Below are 9,420 nucleotides of genomic sequence, written 5' to 3' on the forward strand. Positions count from 1 at the left end.
CCCACTACTACTGCCATGAAGAAAGCTCTGCAGTTCTACCTCCCTGTTCTGGGGAGACGACAGGGCTCCAGGAAACAGGCAAGGGAGGGGCCAATGAACACCAACTTGTCTTTGCTGCTCCTTACCTTTGGGATTTTAAGCAAAGCATTTATTCATTCATCCATTCATTCATTTGATTACTCCCTTTGAACTCAGATAACAGCGCCAGAGGAGTAGCTGTGAGGAACAGCTAATTAAATAATACACAAGCGCTTTGCCAACATAAAGTGCTTTATTTAATCATTTCTTTAGAAACTGAGCTATCGTAAATGACTTAATTTGTTAAGTCTGATTTTTTTCACAATCAACTTATTTGTTAAATCAGATTTCCCTGAAAGTAAGTAGGAAAATTAAAAAGATAACTTTTAGAGACGATTATAAAATCTTTAAGGTTACTTGGGAAAAACAACAACAACAATAACAACACTGTTCCAGAACCCAAACTGGTATCCTTCTCCTTTAAAAGTTTTTCTGATTTCAAAATAGACTAGGATTAAGGTTTATTTAATATAGTCCTTCAACAAACATTTATTGATCACTTGCTACGTACCAAGAATACATGTATCAATCTATCCCTTGACAAAATAAACACACAGAAATCTCTAGATACAATAAAATAATCAAATACTCGTGAAGAGAAGGAAGCAAATGAAAATAATTTTCTTCCAAATACCTACAAACCTAAGCCATTGTGGTAAAATCTACTCTAGAAAATAGAGAATAATTCTTTTCAGCCTGAGAATGACACCCATTGCCTGAAATGTCTGGATGACAAGCCTATTTTCAGTTTAAGATTGTTAATATAGCACATTAAAATTCTTTTTTTTTTAATTACAAAAGTAATACAAATCCAATGAGTAAAAAAAATATGCAAGTCTCTCCCCAGCAATCCCATTCCCCAGGAGTCACCACTGTGAACATGTTTATTCATCCAGACTTTGTTTTTCTGTATACTAAATTATAATAGATGACCCAAGAAAGTAGAAATTCCCAAAGTACTAGGAAATTTGACAGTCAAACCTCTTCTATAATTGATGAGAACCCAAGAGAGTCTTAAGTTACTCAAAGATTGCCAGCAGTGTATTTCCAGTGCTGTATGCTTCTCCTAGTTGATCAGTGGTCTATTGTGCTTCCTTGCCACACTAGTGTATGAGTAGCAAGGTACAGAGAATTGGTATCTTCAGCCCCTTACTAGTCCTGTTGATGACCATGAAAGTAAGAGTTGAAAACTTCCAAATAATCACAGTATCTAAATTTGGTCATCACTCTTCACAGGGCTTTAGCTGGTCCTTAATGATCCCTAGACTTGAATCATGGCACCTCATGTTGGATACTTCCAGCAGGGAGGACTATAACATGCCCCCTTTCCTGGCCAGGCCTCTCATTCTGTTGATGTCTGAGAGACCCTCATAAGTCTGGCCAAACATACATGTGAAAACCAGGCTAATATTTATTCCTTCAATGAGTGTTTCTGAACTTGCTTTATGTCAAAGAATATTTACGAAGGAATACCCTGAGGGGTGTCTGTTAGTTAGGCATCTGACTCTTGGTTTTGGCTCAGGTCGTGATCTCAGGGTGGTAGGATTGAGCCCCACGTCAGGCTCTGCCCTTGCAGAGTCTGCTTGGGATTCTTTCCCTTTCTCTCCCTTTCTGCACACACTCTCTCTTTCTCTCAAGTAAATAAATAAAATCTTAAGGAAGAAGAAGGAGGAGGAGAAGGAGAAGGTGAAAAAGAAGGTGAAGAAGGTGAAGAAGAAGAAGAAGAAGAAGAAGAAGAAGAAGAAGAAGAAGAAGAAGAAGAAGAAGAAGAAGAAAGAAGAGGAGGAGGAGGAGGAGGAGGAAGAAGAAGAAGGAGGAGAAACCCTGAGAGAAACTTAAAGCCAAATTTCTCATAACCTGAGGTCAAAGAGGTGAAAAGATTTTTCAAAAATTACACAGCTGGCTGTTAAACACAGTCAACTTAGGACCTGGGTCTGTGTCCAGGTTACGGTGATACAGCAGGGAAACTGTTTCCAGCAGATGTAAGCTTCTCAAGAAAATAAAACAAATTTTGAGAAAAAAAAGGTAATATTTTAAGATAAGTATACAAAATATAGCATGATTAGGTGCTTACCAATCTTTTCGGACTTCCATGAAATTGCTACTGAGAGCAGAAAAATAGAGCAATGTACAAGAAACATCAAAGGCAAGATTAACAATTTAATCTCCTGAATAAAACATTCTATGTATCCCATGTAAACTGCTCATAAGATGTTTTAGATCAAAAGACTTTCCAATAGCCAAAACAAAACCCAGTACTAAATTCTAGGAGTACTTGAAGAGACTGTTATATCTACTAAGTATCTTAAATCAGGTTCTATTCTCAACTATAAGGATTACATTGATGCTGACATATTTCTGTTCTAAGGCTGTCTTTGCTTTATGCCAAATCTTAGTCCACAAGTGTATAATCTTATGAATATGATAGAAAAATATGGTAAAAATACAGATGATAGAGATTTTAATCCACATCTTAAATGACCTTACTGAATTTTCTTACCTGATTTTGGTTGTCATACTACCTGAGTGACAAACATCCAACACATAAATACCCAGGAAGCAAAACTAGGCTGTTAGACCACTTTTATTTTATTTTATTTTATTTTATTTTATTTTATTTTATTATTTTAATTTTAAGTAATCTCTACACCCAATGTGGGGCTCAAACTCACAACTCTGAGACCAAGAGTTGCTTGCTCTACTGACCGAGCCAGCCAGATGCCCCTAGACCACTACTTTTAAAACTAAACTTTTGGAAAGAAATTTTTTTTTTTTTTGTCAGTTGGGGTCTGGTGTTATGTGAGAGGCATGGGAAAGAAAAGGCTTTAAGAAAATTTGTTTACCATTGGCTGATTTGCTGTTTACCTTTCAGTGTGGCAGGCAGCTAAGTACATGAGACTTTTGAGACTTAGTTTCATATGATTTAGACATATGTAAGACTAGTGAAGACTTTAGGAAGTAATATTATCAAGTCTTTCATATTTGCTTCATTTTTAGTTAGTCATTTCCATCTAATCCTTCTATTTAAAAACTCTCTGATGATTTCTATTCATTTACCTTGACTTTAAGAAATTGTCAAGCTGCCCCATGCTGTTTCACTGAGACAAATATCTAATGCTACAGAATTTCATTTGAATGAAGAGTCAGATCATTATTATATTCATTTAATAATATAATAGCCCCTTAACTCTCCAATATTTTGATATTCGGAGCTAATTCATTGATATAGACAAATGGCTCAGTGTTTTCACTTTATGCAGTCTTAAATAGAGCTCATTAGAAAGTGCTCTTTGGGTCTAATGCAATTGTGCAATTATTTAGGTCCCTGGAGTTCATCTCCTGGGTTTCTCCAACTCTACACTTCAAATGACATGGCGCTATCTCCATTAGTAGTTACTAAGGTCTACATTCAACATAGTGAAAAGTCTAGTCCTACCGATTAAACATATAAATAATCTATCCTAATTTTCTATACAAGGGCTTAGTGAAAAATATTTATACAATAGAGGTTGTGGTTCAGAAACTTCAAGACAGAGTAAATAACATTTAAATTTACATATAAATGACCTGATGAAATAATGTTTAGCATTATTATTAGAGGCAGAAGAAGAATCAGGTCCTATAGGTAAGAATGCCTGAATTTGAGATCTAGGTTTGCCACATACAAGGAGAGCTTGTGAATTTGGAGATGCCATCTGGCATCTCTGAATTTTCTTATCTGCTAAAATTGACAGTGATGATGAAATAAGTCTGATTTCTTCAAAACAATACTGTTGTAAAGATCAAATGAGCTGACTGTACATTAAAAAGTTTTGTAAATTGTAAGGTGCTATGCAAAATCAGAAACACAGTCATAAAATATTTGTTAAAAAAATGCAAAGTAGGGGCGCCTGGGTGGCGCAGTTGTTAAGCGTCTGCCTTCGGCTCAGGGCGTGATCCCAGCGTTCTGGGATCGAGCCTCACATCAGGCTTCTCCGCTAGGAGGCTGCTTCTTCCTCTCCCACTCCCCCTGCCTGTGTTCCCTCTCTCGCTGGCTGTCTCTCTTTGTCAAATAAATAAATAAAATCTTTAAAAAAAATGCAAAGTAATATCTCATTTTCTTTACCAAACGGGAGAAAACTGGAGAGGTTTAGAATGGCATTATACTTTCTTGTCTTACCTCTGTTTATTGGACCCTTGCTGCACACCTCAGATTTCAGGTAACTATGCTTATTGTCTTTTATTATAATGAAACAATATTGTGCATATGTCCACCATTAAGAATTTCAACCAGCTTCTGTAATATACTATGTGTTAAAGGGAAAAAACACATTAGGCACAGATTTTTCACTTTACTAATAAAACATTTACTTAATATCTTTTGGGGAAAATATAAAGAGGGCTATTCTATTAAAAGTTAAGAATGGCCGGCCTGAAGTACAGAAAAACTTTTTAAGAAATGCAAAGCAACCTAACTTGAGAGATAATCAAAGAAAAGCCTCCAGGGAAGTCTTTTCTTCAGTCAAGAAGGATGTATTTAAAGCTTACTGAAAAGAGAGAGGAAAGAGCTCTTAGAACAGTAAGAATTGTTGATATGAAAGAATCTAAGGGTGGTGTCAAGGGAGTGAATCAGGCAAGGAAGGTGAAGCAGAAAGAACAAGTGTTCTTACGGGGGAGAGAAATTGAAAAATGCTTACAAAAAGAGAGAAAGGTAATGAGCTAGGGAACTTCAGATATCCCCGAGGTTACACATAAAAGAAATAGTTATTTATGTCTGTGCCTGTCTAGTCACTAGATTTTTAGCTCCTTAAAGCAAGATGCCATATCTTATTCATAGCGGTGTCTCCGGGAGCAACTAGCTTAGTTCCTGGTTCATAGGAGGTATTCAGTAGGTACTGAGTTGAACCTGAATGGTTCAAAACGGCATCACAGCACAATAAGCTGAACATTCTCTCAAGAGATACATACATACAGTCATAGCACAGGTGGGAAAGTTAGTTCTGTATCGTGAGGATACTAAACTGTAGTAGTTTCCTCTTTTATCTGTAATTAGGAAAATGGGCTCCGTGTTTATTAAAATAAGAATAATATAAAAACTAAGTTTGTTGATTGAGTCTAGATATCCCACCAAGTTCCATATGCGTATTACACAGAAAGGAAAAAAGCCTGTACATACACAGGTTCAAAATTTGAACCTTCATTACTTTGGCTCAAAGCACTCGGGTGAAGGGGAAAAGGCTGTGAGGAAAGGATAGACAAAAAGAAAAGCTACTCTTCAAATGTTTTCTATGGCTAATATAGTTCTAGCAACACTCATAAATATCTCATTGTGTCTTCCCAACAACCCTGTGAATTTGGCTCATTTAATAGGTGTGGAAAACAAAATACAAAGGATCTAAGTGAAGAAATTTGTTCACGTTTAGCTTATAATTATTGTGCTGAATCAGATTGAACTCAGCTTCCTGCAGTCACGCAACGGATATTTACTGGGAATTTACTATGTGCAAGCATTACAATGTATCATAGGGGAAACGAAATGACATACATTCTCTGTCCTCAAATTACTTCCATTCTTGTAATGGAGGAAAAAACACTCCACTAACGAGGAGGTTATTCATAACCACTGAAATAATATTTTCAGATGACAATAGTGGGATTAAAGCCACCACCCAGCAGTTTAAAAAGTGAGTGGCTAGTGAGGAAAAAGAGGCGATGAACATGTAATAGGATACTCCCTGGGCCTGTTAGTTCAGGTTAAAAATTCTCAAGCTCCTTTAAAAATTAAATTTGCTCAGTTATATTGAGTCATTCATTCAGAGACTGCCTGGGGGTAGGGACATTAATTAGAACCAATTGTAGCAGATCCAAATCGAACACAGATCTTCACTTTAAAAGGCAGGGGGAGGAGGGAGTGGCAAACAGGCTTATATTTCCAGAAAAGAACTGTTCTAGAAAGATCAAAAAGGAAAGGCAATTATGAAGGAAGCTGCATCAGAAAGTAAGAAAAGCACTGAACAGAAAGAGAGTGGCTACTCTAAGAAGTAATAAAAAACTATATCTGGCAATATATTGTTGTAGCTTAGCGCATGGACCTAAACATTAAAAAGACCTGGATTTGGATTCTGGCTCCCTTAAAGAAGGTTATTTGACATCTTTGAGACTCAGGTTTCTTATCTGTAGAATGAGGGGAAATACTACTATTACCTTTATATGGTGGTTATAAAGGTTAAACAAGCAAATACAAATTAAATGTCTGGAGCATTGCAAGGTCTCAGGAAGTGATTTCTATTATGATTATTTGGTGATTTAAGGAGACCGTGTCCTTGAATTTGGTGAATAGTTGGTAATCCACTAGTGTCATATTAATTCAATGGAATGTTAAGCAATCTTTAAAATATATTCTACAACTGCAATTCTTAATTGGTGTGTCTAAGGATAGGGGTATTTTGAGAGTTTGTATGAAAGGATTTTGGGCAACATAATCATGGGAGTGGCAGTGGGGAACGATACTTGGGATTAGTGGACAGGGGCTGAAGATACTGTAGTCCTATAATTCTCAGGAAAGTCTTCCACATAGACAGTTGCTACCCATGCATCCTACAAGATTTTCTTTTCTTTTTTTTTTTAGGATCAGTTTTGTTTTTAGATTTTATTTATTTATTTGAGAGAGAGCACAAGGTGGGGCAGAGGGAAAGGGAGAGGGAGAAGCAGGCTCTCCACCAAGCAGGGATGTGGGACCAGGACCCTAGGATCATGACCCCAGCCGAAGGCAGACACTTAACTAACTGAGCGACCCAAGCACTCTCCTACATTATTTTCTAATGTCCCTTTTAGACATTAGTGTAGGTAAAAAAACAAAAACAAAAACAAAAACATCCCCAAAACCCCGTGTATAATGATGTGTATCTAGAACTGAACTCCATTTTACTTAAAATATAAAAGGATTTTTTCCCCATGGTTAATATGAATTTTGTAGGAAGGCAGCTATTACATAAATGGAGGAAAAAAATGTACGTTGTTCTGCTTGGAATTTTACCAAGGACAATTCATCATTTTGGGAAAATCCAGTCACTCAACAGTGTTACTCCTATGACAAATCAACACATCTGAATATCAGTCTGCTTTTTTGGCCATGACATTCGCATTAAAGCTACATACAGGTACCAGCATCTAACTTCTTCATTCTGCCTTCTAATGAAGTCATGTCTGAGCACTTCATTGTATTATTTCATTATAAAGTGCTTTGCTTTTATTATCCTATATTTTATGGCTAATGCATTGTATTGCTTTTAAAAACTTGTTTAAAAATGAAATTTATGTTCACTGAATATATTACCTATGCATTTCATCTCAGGATAATAAGGAAGGCATTATAAAATATTTGCTATTAGAAGGGAATATTGGGTCTAATGGGTTTGAGAACCATGCCCTAGGATTATAATTAATGGCAAGAAAACAATTAATAACATAAGGTCACCACAAAAGACCCAGAATAGCTAAAACAATCATGAAAAAGAAAAGCAAAACTAGAGGCATAGTCTGGACTTCAAGTTATATTATAAAGCTGTGGTAATCAAAACAATATGGCACAAAAATAGACACATAGATCAATGGACAGAATAGAGAGTCCTGAAATAAACCTATAATTATAAGGTCAATTAATCTTTGACAAAGTAGAAAAGAGTATCCAGGAGGAAAAAGTCTCTTCAACAAATGGTGTTGGGAAAACTGGACAGCAACATGCAAAATAATGAAATTGAACCACTTTCTTCCACCATACACAAAAATAAATTCAAAATGGATTAAAGATCTAAATGTGAGACCTGAATCCATAAAAATCCTAGAAGAGAGAAAAGCAGTAACTTCTCTGACATTAGCTGTAGCAACTTTTTTCTACATAGGTCTCTGGAGGCAAGGGAAACAAAAGCAAAAACAAACTATTGGGACTTCATAAAAATAAAAAAAACCTCTGCACAGCAAAGGAAACAATCAACAAAACTAAAAGGCAACCTACAGAACAGGAGAAGATATTTGCAAATGACATCTCTGATAAACAGTTAGTATACAAAACAACTCAACACCCAAAAAACAAATAATCCAAATTAAAAATGGGCAGAAGACATGAACAGACATTTTTCCAAAAAAGACATACAGATGGCCAATGGACACATGAAAAGCTGCTCAACATCGCTCATCATCAGGGAAATGCAAATCTAAAACTACAATAAGATATCACCTCACACCTGTCAGAATGGCTAAAATCAACAACACAAGAAACAACAGGTATTGGCAAGTATGTGGAAAAAGGGGAACCCTCATGTGCTGTTGGTGGGAATGCAAACTGGTGCAGACAGTGAGGAAAATAGTATGGAGTTTCCTCAAAAAGTTAAAAAATAGAACTACTCTATGATCCAACAATTGCACTACTGGATATTTATCCAGAGAATTCAAAAACACTAATTTGAAAGGATACATGCACCCCAGTTTATAGCAGCATTATTTGCAATAGCCAAATTATGAAAGCAATGCAAGTGTCCATTGACTAATGAATGGATAAGGAAGATGTGGTGTGTGTGTGTGTGTGTGTGTGTGTGTGTGTGTGTGTGTGTGTGTTTGTAATGGAATATTATTCAGCCATGTAAAAAAGAAATCTTGGCATTTGCAATACATGGATGGAGCTAGAAAGTATAATGCTAAGAGAAGTCAGTCAGAAAAAGACAAACACCATATGATTTCACTTATATATGGAACTAAGAAACAAAACAAATGAGCAAAGGAAAGAAAAAGAGAGAGAGAGAAACCAAGGAACAGACTTTTAATTACTAGAGGAGAGGTGGGTGGAAGGATGGGGTGATGGGGATTAAGGAGGACACTTGTGTTGAGCATGGGTTGATATATGGAAGTGTTGAATCACTATATTGTACACCTGAAACTAATATAACACTATATTAACTGGAATTAAAAAGACACTTAAAAAATAACATAAGATCAAGTGAAAAAAGAAAATTTCAAAGCATCACCTATGGGTTGATCCCATTTTTATAAACAAACAAAAGACACAAGAACTCACACTCTTTCCCCTGTAATAACTTATGGAATCACAGTGACCCACTGAAGAGGCCTCTTATGTGCTCTATAGTTTGGTAGCATTTTGATCAAATAATTTGTGTGCTTAATTTTAATTGGAGAATTATAGAAATGTATTGTTTAGGTTCCCAGGAATCACATAGGAAACAAAATGTGGGTTCTAATCTTGGCTTTATTTTATAAATGTGTTTCTTTATCTGAAAAACCTAAGACCTAGGGATCCATTATCAATAAAAAGAATTCCAGCTTTCTTTTTTTTTTTTTTTTTTTTTTTTT

The sequence above is a fragment of the Ursus maritimus genome, unplaced genomic scaffold (genome assembly GCF_017311325.1).
Source record: "Ursus maritimus isolate PB19 unplaced genomic scaffold, ASM1731132v1 scaffold_8, whole genome shotgun sequence".
NCBI lineage: Eukaryota > Metazoa > Chordata > Mammalia > Carnivora > Ursidae > Ursus > Ursus maritimus.